The sequence below is a fragment of the Pocillopora damicornis genome, chromosome 8 (assembly GCF_964200805.1).
Source record: "Pocillopora damicornis chromosome 8, jaPocDami1.2, whole genome shotgun sequence".
Taxonomy (NCBI): domain Eukaryota; kingdom Metazoa; phylum Cnidaria; class Anthozoa; order Scleractinia; family Pocilloporidae; genus Pocillopora; species Pocillopora damicornis.
This window is the reverse complement of record NC_142677.1, coordinates 6,690,771-6,702,945: the sequence shown is the minus strand read 5'-3', so window position 1 is coordinate 6,702,945 and position 12,175 is coordinate 6,690,771. Positions and strand designations below refer to the sequence as shown.

At 37.3% G+C, this 12,175-nt stretch overlaps 1 long non-coding RNA gene across 1 annotated transcript; it reads left to right on the top strand.

The window, feature by feature from the left end:
• Window positions 1–2,849: 2,849 nt before the first annotated feature.
• LOC149041169 (uncharacterized) lies at window positions 2,850–5,274 on the top strand. Its single transcript, XR_016189152.1, has 2 exons — window positions 2,850–3,060; window positions 4,877–5,274. It is a non-coding gene; the product is annotated as an uncharacterized LOC149041169 (long non-coding RNA).
• Window positions 5,275–12,175: the final 6,901 nt, after the last annotated feature.

The following is a 12,175-nucleotide window of genomic DNA, read 5'->3' as shown; positions in this document are numbered from 1 at the left end:
CAATATCAGTAGCTGGGAACAGACCCTTATATAGAACCTCCTTACAATTTTAACAAAACACTCCCTTATGTAACTCGCCATTGTTACATAGCGACTATTCAGAGGTACAGTTAAAAACCCCTGGATGTAAGATAGGAATCTAAGACCCTTGGATGTAACGACAGCATTTACGATCGATGTGATCATCTGCGCGCCGACCCCTAGATGTAAGATTTTACGATCGCAATAAACATCTGGGCACTGGTTTAATATGAATATGATCAGACAATCTCTTCTCCGTTAAAGATTTTGCGCGCAACCTAATCTTGAGGGGAAAACGCTAAGTGATGTTTAAGCAAGCGACATAGATAAGTTATTGCTGAGTAGTTCTTTTTATTTGTTTATTTTGTTTTCTGCTTCAACAGACAGTGTAACCTACGGTGGTAGAACAGTTTTAACCTCAAATCGCATGCTTGCGTTGATTTGCTTCCTGCGAAACGAAATAGGAAATACTTGGTAACTATGATAGTCGACAAAATGAAGGACTAAACGAATGGCTGTTTTCATCCTTGAAAACTTTCCTTGCGTTCATTAATTTTGTGTTATGTACTTATGGTATAAAAAACAAGCACAGATGGTAGTTCATACATGAGCAAAAATAAAGTTACATATTTATTTAAGGTAAAATAAGATGGGGGAAGGTAGACTAGATTGAGTGAAATTAAAGAATATATTGTTATTGACGCGTTATAATAAAACTATCCTTCCAATTGCAAAGGTATTATTTTAGACCGAATATTTTTGTGTTTAATCGTGCTCAACCAAGGGAGGAAGGCCTTCTGTCAATGCAGTTGACCGCATTCTAGAACCTTCTCTCCATATTGTAAGTCATGGAGAGACCGGTTTTGTGTTTGGAGTAGCTTTCAGGAATTTGTCTTGGTTTTTAACGATGTTAACGCCAAAATACTCCAAAAAAAAGACAGAACTGAGGCTCTTGGTGGTGAAAGCATGAAATTACTTTGCCGGCAAGAATGGATAAGGTATTAAATCCATGAAAAAAAAAGATCTCTATTTTGAAACCTCAGTCACAAATAAATCTCATTTTCCTACTATCATGGTCATTACTCACGTTCTTATCAAAGAAAGGTCAACAAAGACGGAAGTCGTTAACATGTAAATCTGGGTTTTAGGTCCAAATCATGATCTTGAGGTATCCAAATCCACTAAAATTTGCTTCCCTTTCAGCAGTTTGGTCCAGCCCCGTCCTTGACTTGAACTAGCTATAAAATTTAAATACAAAAAATAGCTGGTAAACTCAGAAATAAAGTGTTCCGAGCGTTGACTCAAGGGGGAGAGAAGAATGCTACAGATAAAAATTAAGAACGAAACGATAAACGATGAGCTTCAAGATTATTTGTTATTGGGCAATAAATAACTAGAGGTCTAGCGTCACATTCGTACCTGATAAGCAGACTGACGTCGCTGCCTTGGTCAAAGATTATTTTCTTAAATAGTCTCTCCGTCGTTCAGATGGACTATGTGCACCCGCGTAACGCTTTTATTATTTTTTTGATATTCTTGTTTTCTGAGTTACACTTTAACAGGTAGAGCTTTCTTTGAATCTTTACAAAAATGGCTTCTTGTTTAAGGTTCTTTGTAGAATCATTAGCTTTTCCTGTTCAAACACATGAAAGTTATGATCGTAATTCAAACACAATATTGCACCACACACCTTCTTGCAAGAGGAATACTCGAGTCTTCCGATTTGCCTATCTTGAATTGATAACCGGAAGAGGTAATAAAAATAGATGCCATTTAATAACGGTGTAAATACAGAATTTGACTGGAAGGACAAAAGGTCATGGGAATTGGTGTCCTTGAATAGAAAGCTCCACTTACGATAGTATCCGTTTGCGGAAAGTTGACAGTATAAATAAGGCGGTTTTGTTCTGGGGTCATGATTCTGAGAATTTTCGGTTTGTGTGTACATGTGTTTAAATCATTTTTACTAAGTATTGTATCTTAAGTGCACTTTTTAAAACTTTTTATCATTGTCAAATTAGATCAAACATCGCTCAGTGAACATAACAGGAACAGCTAAGGATAATGTGATCTCTTAACGCAGCTAAGAACCTTCCCGCGGTTTCCTTTTTCCTTTAGCACATTTCCGTTTCTGCTCCTGTACCACTGAGCAAGCACAAGACACGCCAGGTAACCTTATTAAAACTCACTTAGAATAGTTTCTAATGCTTGAGGATATTTTTTTAGAAGTGGAACTGTTCGTTATCGAAAGATGTAAATTGACTCGCTGGCCAGAAAAGATATTTTGGGCTAATATTAAAAGCTGGAAAGTTGTCATTTGAGTGCTTCTGGGAAACAGTCTTGGGTGTGGCAGGATACTGATTAATGATGTTCCTTCCGCTGCATTGAAAAGCGAAAATTGAAAGGCTATTTTTACCATTATTATATTTTGGCTCATATCATGCTCATGCGCAAATGAAAACAATTAGATTGTTATAAAGTCTCGCTTTGAAAAGGTAAGACAGATTCGTCCTCACACTACTCACAAGCAGTTCCTTCATCACTGAGGTAGATCAGATTACCTCTGAGGTTGTCGAGGAAAAGGCTATCTACGAGAAGTAAGTGGATGTATTATAAAGCTTGCTAAATATTTATTCATTTGTTCCCGTTAGGAAATCCTGTGCTGACCGCAAGGAAACTATAAGTGTGTATATGTTTACTAATCAATTAGCTGAAAATCTACGATCTATTATTGTTGCAACGTGTATCAGGGCACAGCTGAAGGACGATGCCAGGAAACAATTAATGCTGACCAACGAAAGAAACAGCTTGTCTTTAAATATTGAACCAGATATAATTCTTCTTGAGGTTTGTTTTAGATAATAACAGTTCTTTTTCCTTACTAGAATTCTCTTAATTCTATGAGCTTCCTGTTGCACAACCAACAGCTCTCACAACCAACAGCTCTTAGGTATTGCTACAAGCAGTATAAAAGAGCAGCATGGATGAGGATTTCAGCAGAGAACCCACAGATCATGGTACAAATGTACTGGTGAAGAGGTAAGCAACTGATATTTACTTAGGAATAAAAAGTTAGCCATTGATATACAGGTTATGTCAGGTCAGGTAGTAACCATGTTCAACAATTGCTTGAAGAGCTGTTACTGTAAAACTCAGAAAACCTATGAACATCACAAATATTTCTGGAATATGTTATAAACTTAAGAAGGACAAACCAATGATGCGAAAGAGAGCTGAACTGTCAGCTTGCAGATCTCATTTTGTTTGTTATATAATAATAATAATAATAAGTCTTTATTAAGCACTCTAAACAACAAACGTGTTTAGTTACAATGATATGAAATCAGCAAGTATAAAACTAATAAACTAACTAAATTACTAACTGAATAACTAATAAGAGAACAAACATCTATTAATAAAGGTCCTTTTGAAACGTTCAGTTCTGACAAGCGGGAGAATATAATTATGGCGCCTCTTACGTAGCGTATCCATTGTTCGCTCTGGTGGCAAAAGGTCATCTAAAGCTGTTGGAAAATCGCTGTCGGTGATCTTGGCCCACAACTTCTTATCTTTTAGAATAATAATATTTTCAATCGAAAAAAGCTCTTTACAGTAGCCAAGCTTAAAAGCTCTCTTGAACAGCCTGTCTATGCGACTCAGATACTTATGATAATACGCGCAGCCCCATACTTCTACAGCATATGTAAATATAGGTAGAATAAGACTGATAAAGAGAAGATGAAGATGATCCAGCGGCAGTCCATAGAATTTACAAACACGTAAGATGTACAGACGACTACTGGCTTTCGATATAATATTATCAAAATGTAAATCCCAGTTACACGGATCAGATTGAAAAGTTACACCCAACAACTTCAGACATGGTTTACGCTCTATAGAAACCAGAGGAGCAGGTAAGGCCTTAGTGGATTTGCCTCTAAGAAGCATCTCCCACGTTTTCTTGAAGTTTAGTTGCATACGATTAGCAGATGTCCATGCGACGATCGATCGGACCTCCTCAGCTGCTAAATTGCCGTTATTAGCCAGCGATTTTACTGGAATACTTAATGTTAAATCATCAGCATATTTCACAAGTAAATTCTGATTTGGTAGAATGGCCTTAATATCATTGACCATAATAGAAAATAGTATAGGGCCTAAAACTGTCCCCTGAGGGACACCTCATTTCAATCCTCACCTCAATCACTTATGATTGGTCGAGAATAAACAGTGAATATGAACCCTAGGTAGTGGAAGGGAATTACTAAAGTTGTGTGAGGAAGCTCATATACATTCCGTTTTTAGTTTGATAGAAAATGGATGGTCTCTAGTGAGACCTTGAGCTTTTGTAAAAATTAAGAATTCATTTTCAAGCTTTTGCTGATCCATGGAAACCACTTTATAATTTCACAATGCTACTGAAAAACAACATGAAAAAGTTACTGTTTGTTTTGATTCTGTTTTGTTTTTCTGTGTTAATTTCATGGGGTTTATCCCTTTTTGGTATGGTGAAGTTAAGTCAATATAATTTTTGTTGTTTAAAACAAGGAATTTTTATGTAGTTCTTTTGATCTACAATTGATCCCATGATGTGTTTGGGAATGAGGTTAAGGAGCTTGCTGTTTATTGTATTTGGTAAAGCTTTTACTGATTCAATTACAAAGAAATATTCTCAAGCCACATGCCCATATAGTGGACAAAGCATTTTTTGAAAACAAGTAGTTTCATGTTTGAGAGAAAACTAGCTTTTGAAATCTGAATACTGGTTTTAAATGAAAGGTCTCGAGATAAGGGTCTGTTTGTTTTCAACTATTTTATTAATTTTTGTTTGTTTGTTTGTTTGTTTTTTTAATAGCATGACCAAGATGCAAGCCCATTTGGTACAACTTGTTTCAAGTGTATATATTTTCTTTTACGAAGTAAAATGAGAGAAGAAAAGATTATTACGTTTAATATAGTGGAGATCACACCTATACTATAAAACAATCATTATTGTCTAACCTGGTGAATCTCATAGTGTTCTTTAAAAAGCCTTCTATCATTTTTTATTTTATTATTTCATTTGACATATTTTTATTTATTTCCTCCTTAGTTTAAATATATTTAACAAAGAAGAGAACGTGTGATAAATAAGAAGGAATATTATTGTAAAATGTAACACGATGAAGTGGCAGAGGATAATTAAGACTATAGACATGGCCTTGTTTTAAGTTATGTAGGTTCTGAGGTTAAAGTAAAAAGTAGTATTAATGACTTGTATTCTGCTTAATGTCTCTTGATTGGGGTCCCTCCTGATTTTAATTATCTTATATATACTCATAACACTTCCTTTGGCAAGTTTACAGACAAATGGTTAAACTAGATTGTGATTTGCGCAGGTGATTCCATGATATTACTGTGATTCTATGATTTTACAGCCCAGTAATTCGATGATATCACAGCCCAGTCGAACAGAAACCTAAATTAGGGAGGTTGAAAGTGCAGATTATATATGTGTATGCTGTATGCTGTATGCTGTGGGAAAGGGGGTTGGGGGCAGATACAACCTTTAATTTTGGTTCCGTTTAGCTGTAAATCGAAATACCTTATATGATGAAATTTCAATCATAACATAGCTAGTAAATTTGTCTGATTAAATTCAATTGCGCGAGCATGCTTCATATTCCTATTGTGCACGCTCATGACGTCAGCAAACATATCCCTCGAGAAAAAATTTTCCATCGGGTTAAAAATGTTATAAAACAACTGGTTCATACGTCAGCTATGCGTTCATCGAGATATGAAGCACGCGGGAAGTTTGGAGAGCAACTCTAGCTTCTTGAGTGCTCTCTAAACTTCCCGCGTGCTTCATATCTCGATGAATGCACGCTGACGTATGAACCAATTGTTAATGAGCGTATAAAAATAGTTTAATTCATGGTGAGTTCTTTTTCGTGATACATGATCAGTAAGTACGAACAGACCCAATTTGTAGTTCAAAGTGAAACCTTTTTAGTATGTGGTCCCATCGTTTTCAAAGCAAGAAACAATTTGGAAGCGAAAGAAAAGATACACGTGGCAACCACGTTGCTGTTCTTTGAAATGTCTGCGATAAATAGCATGCATTATTGTGGTGAATCAAGGAGGGAACGGTTATCAGTCCTCCCTTCCCCCCACATTTTTTTGTGAGGAAATTTCTCCGGCGTAGCAAATCATTTTATCGTTTGATCAAGAACTTGCTTCGCGTAGGGATGCCTTGCAGGGTTTTAGTTTTAAACAGCTCTCTGCTGATGCATTGTCATAAATTCATTGCAGACACATTGGACACTGTCACGATTGCACATATATTTGCATCACCAGCGAACTATGTAAAAGATATCTAACAAATTTTTTTTTAAGGGAGATGCGTCAGACTTGGTGTATGACGAATCCCTCCGCCCTTTTTTTATCCCTTCATGCTTCACCCGAACGGGGGATTCCAATTGAATCATTTTCTCATTTGCAATTGTCCGTGTAAGGTCCATAACAGGTCGGCATACATGATTATAATTTTTTTTTTATGGTTCACAATGTGTTCCATTTCTAAAACGTTAACACGCATCTTCCCTTAGTTACCCATTTTAAAGCACGTTCATCCCCACCTACCCTAAATTAACCATGTTCTACAAAATAAAACCCCCATTTACCCAAAGTTAACTATGTTCTACCACATTAACCCGCATCTTTCCTAAGTTAACCATGTTTTACCAAGTTGAACCACATTTACCCTAAGTTAACCATGTTCTACTACATTAACCCACATCTTTCCTAAGTTCCTAAGTTAACCATGTTCTACGACATTAACCTTTATTTATACTTATTTAACTAGGTGTACCACATTAACCCACATCTACCCTAGGTTAACCATGATTTATCACGTTAATCCTCATGTGCCCTTAGCTAACCATGGTCTACCACATTAGCCAACATTAATTACCACATTAATTCACATTTACCCTCAGCTAACCACGTCCACATTAATCAACATCTTCCCTAAGTTAACCATGTTCTACCACATTAACCCACATTTTCCCTAAGTTAACCACATTGTACCACGTTTACTCATATCTACCCTAAGTTAACCATGTGAATATGAAAGTGATCTTCGTAGGGAGCTGGTCATTATGTTGGTTCCGAATAAACCCGTGAAATGGTGATAAGCAACTATGAATATATGAAAGTCACATATTTGAACTGCGGATAAAGAAGTGAATATGAAAGCGATCTTCGCAATCTTCCATGTCCACCATCGTTTACTCTGAGCCATGACAACTGATCAGGGTTTCACTATTGTTTTCTATTGTTTCACTTGCCTGGAACATGAACAGGGATGCTCCTCTTTATGCTCCTATGTGATTTGCGAAAATATGCACAGTGTCCGTTCTCGCCCTTCCTCAAGACCGTCAGGGGTGAAGAGGGAAAGATCACTCGGTATCTACCAAAGGTTGAAGGGCTCTGAGTTCTTATCGTCGGCAGGAATTCCGCAAATACGTGGACCATGGACGAATTATGAGTCAGTTTTGTCAGGAAGTGTGATGAAAGTTATTTCTCTAACAAATGTAGAACCCCCTCCGGAAACATTTCCACAATGCACAATTTCGTTTTAAGTTCTAACAATGATAACAATGTTAACTTGGAGAAGATGGGGTTTAACGTGGTAAAACATGGTTACCTAAGGGTAGATGAGAATTAATTAGGAGTAGATGTCGGGGGTTAATTAAGAGTTGATGTAGGTTAATGCGGTAAAACATGGTTAACTTAGAGTAGATGTGGGTTAATGTAGTGGAACATGATTAACTAAGGGTAAATTTGGGTTAATGTGGTAGAACATGGTTAATTTAGGGTAGATGGGGGTTAATGTGGTAGAACATGGTTAATTTAGGGTAGATGTGAGTTAATATGGTAAATAGAGAATAATACATGGGCGCGCGTAGATATGGAATTTCTCTTCGAGTGTTTAACTCGATAGCTCACGAGTGAGCGCAGCGAACGGATGAGATGTCGAGTTGAACACGAGAAGAGAAATTCCATATCTACAAGCAACCATGTATTATTTTGTTTATCATATAAACACAATAGCCCTTTATTGGGAAGAAAAGCCGACTTCATTAATGAATGAAAATAAATGAATCGGCAATCCTCGAATAATAATCGTATAGTGCGTTGGCGCTGACTCTTCAGATGGAAAAATGCGTTGAATCATGATTACAAAAACAACAATGGTCGTAATTTTGAATTTACAAAATTCTCATTAATTGAATTTGTCCTTACCGACAGAGGAAGTCTTTCAGGTAAACGGCCAAAGTCGGCCAGAAGCAAATCTTCCAGTTGTCGATTTTCATTCTCAGACGAGAGAAATTCTAACACCAAAGCCACTCAATACGCAACTTTCGGTTTTTCTTTTAGTATATTGGTTTTCTTCGCTTTCTAAGAAAGTTTGAACCTCATTGTCTGCCAGCGATACGGATTTTTCAGTGTTTTAGTCGCCATAATTCGAGAAAAACTCCGACAAACAACTTGTATTGAGAATCGTGAAGGCTTTACCGTTCATTCAGCAACCTGACCGAGTGGCGCCAAAGGCGAGTAACGTGTGAGCACACGTGAAAAAATACGATATTTTTTCACGTGTGTTATTACGGCTTTTCTCAGGGCCGGAAATCCTTGTATAACACCGCAGTTTATGTGATAAAACATGGTTAACTAAGGGTAAATGGGGGTTAGTGTGGTAGAGCATAGGTAACTAAAGGTATATATAAGTAGAAGTAGAAGATGGTTAACTGAGGATAGATGTGGTTTAATGTGGTTAAACATGGTTAAAGAGGGGTCTTTGTGGTTTAATTTGGTAGATCATGGTTAACTTAGTGAGGATGTAGGTTAATGTGTTAGAACATGGTTAAATTAGGGTAGATGGGTGTTAATGTGGCTTAACATGGCTTAATTGGAGTAGATGTGGGTTCACGTGGTAGAACATGGTTAACTTAGGGAGAATGTGGGTTAATGTGGTAGAACATAGTTAACGAAGGGAATGTGGGAATTAATATAGTAGAACATTAAGAAATCACTGGTCGAGGCAAAAACCCGCATTTCGGCAATGCAGGAGGAGATTCGTAGTTTGGAGGCTACGGTACATTCGGCCGAAAATATCTTCGGGAACTGTTCTTCACTTTTACTGCTTAAACCGATGTTTACCAACTTAAAATTTAGCACGCTTAGAATACAAGTTGGCGATTACTTGAAATCCTATGGAAAATTCTGTTTTTCAGTTCTCTGTACCAGATTTTCATGTAGTTAAACCAGGTTTAACAACTGTGTTTTGCTGGTGTGGATGAGGTATTAGTTTTATTTAGTGAAAGTGGGTATAGAAATTTTATTCTGAATATAAATGTTACAGTCCGCACTACAAAAAGTTTAAAAAACACACACATATTTATCCATATTAAATTAATTTATTCAGTCAAGCAAAGTTGTTTGTTTTATATGTCTGTGGAGTCAAGATTTTTAGAGTAAAAAGGTTGATACAAATTATTAGAAGACAAAAAGTCAATTACTATTTTAAATTACCAGTATGTATTTAAGATATTTGAACATTTTCGGTGACAAGTTTTTGAAGAACTGATATGAATTACTTGTAGCATTGATATGATGTTTACAACATCTGTTACAGAAGATATTTTACGTAGCTACACGAGGTTATGAGTTATGCCAATTTATCAAATGACCTTTACTGGCATGGATGTGCAATCCCATAGTGGTCAAACTTTGTTGTGACCATTGTGGTGACGAATGTTGTTGTTGATAAGAGTACAGACTACACCAAACCACTTTTGCTACTCTTAGTCCATACGTGATGACCTAGAGCCAAATATTTCTCCGTCTGGCCCTGCCACTTAGGTACTTAGTACATACTGTTATATTACATCCATTTTGAATTCAATGGGGATCCTTGCAATCTGATTGATAAAAACTTATTCATTGACGATTAAAATATTTTGAGGTTTTTGAATTTGGGTAGCCTGTTGTGAAGTACAACACTTAACTGTCCAGTATTTTATACTGTGAAGTATTAAATAAGAAATATTTTTTTCTGCCACACTGCCAAATCATTTTTCAACTGTTATTTGGTTCTTAGACTAACCTCTTTGTTAGCCTAACTCTTTTTTCCAGTCGGCGCAATCAGCAAGGTTCTCGGCTCACAACAGGTATTACCTTTGACTATGAATCAAACAGGGGCGCCTGATGTAGAATGATGTTGCGTAAATTATCCCATAAAATAATATTAACTTTCGTTAAGTATGCTTTTCAAAAATAGAAACACAAAACAATTCCGAATTATATATCTATTCTTGGTAAGGCTCGATATCTTCATTTTCAGTTACATGCTTGCTCTGATAAAACAGATAAATTCTGTACTTAATTCCAGAGTAGAAGCGGTGACTTAATGTGTCAAACAATGTCAGCATCATGATTCTCTTCGACGCCATTTGTTGCCGGTGAAAGCGGAAACTGGGACCGACACGACCAGATCGAGTAATCTTTATTTTCGGTGTGCCAAGTCCTCTTAACGACGAACGACTCAGCATTGCGGTAATCTCCTTTCCCCAAGACACTGAAATTTGAAAATAGACCGTACCATGGACCGAACTTTAAAATAATTAACTCTTAGAGACCAAACAAGTCATGACTCTCAAAAAAACTGAAAGTAAGCTCCCTTTTTGTGATTGTCTAGCGCGCACCCTTCCTAAGTATGTAATCTAGAGTTGATTTGGTTTTAACACAATTTTGGAATTATTAAGCGTTTTGGTAATCTGAGGAAATATTTATCAACTATGTTGAAGGCCGAACGGGATAAAATCTTGCTCTCGGTCAGGACGCGCGGACCTCGCCTAAGTGTAGCGGTACTCTCCCCCTCCAAGGGGAAACGGAGGCAGGGGATCGTCTACATAAACCTGACACCAATCGTGTTCCGTGACGTCACTCTCTTGCAAGAAAATATTAATGACTTTTTATTGATTAACCAGTTTTGCTGATTCTTTTTTCAATTCTGATTGGCTAGAGTTGGTAATTTATTTTCATAATAACGAACAAGTTGGTGAACAAAATTCTTACTTTTTAGCCAACGTGTAGCCGTACCTTCCCCTCAAGTAGGCTATCAATTTTTTTTAGAAAACAGCGATCTACGACGAGGTTTTAAGGCAAGTTTCCGGGACTTTTGGGATAGAGACGTTTCAAGAAGCACAACAGAAAGCCATAGATGTATTTTTCGAGGGTAACGATGTCTCCGTTTCGTTACCAACAGGCTATGGAAAATCTTTAATACATCAAGCAGCGCTAGTTATCGATCGCCTCTCTTCTCCAGAAGAAACCGGTCACTAAATTTATAGTGCCGCCCGTTCAAGCTCTCACAGAAGGCTAAGTGCACTATCTTCGTGAACTTGAGCCAAGAGGGATGTCCGCCTTCAACTTTCGATCTCTTTACGAACGGTGCTGCGAAGCTATATTAAATTAAAGTTCCTTGCAGCGATTCTTTCGACTGAGAAAAGAGTCGCTGTTTCTTCAAGGTTGCAGCGTAACTATCTCCGAAAGAAATCTGTAAAAACCCTGAGATTCTGTGGCAAATAATCCAACTTTTTACGTCGACCGTGGCACTGTTTACAAATGCAAGCGTGGGATGCTGAAATCTAGTTTCGTAAGTGAGATGCTGATCAAACATCGTTCGCCTCTTACTCTATATCAAAATTTGCTTGCAATCTTTCCCTATACCCTTGATGCAAAGAACATATTTGAACTCGGACGCTGAATTGTAAATTTACCCGAAATTCACCTCAATGCTGTTATTTATCTCGATAACCTTCACGCGAACACGTGCCGCTTCTCAAAAAGATGTCATCAAGTGACATTATTTTGCATAATTAGAATGACGTCACGGAACACGATTAGTGTATACGTTCTCTCGCCTCTGTTCCACCTGGGGGGGGGGAGGGTACGGCTACACGTGGGCAGGAGGTGCAACGAGGTTTACTTTTTCCAAACACATCACGTAATCGTACATGTAGGTTGCAAAAAAATTGTCAAGTGTGCGGAACACTTCGTCACACTTTGCAAATACTTCCTGCTTGCTTCGTTCTATAGTAGAACC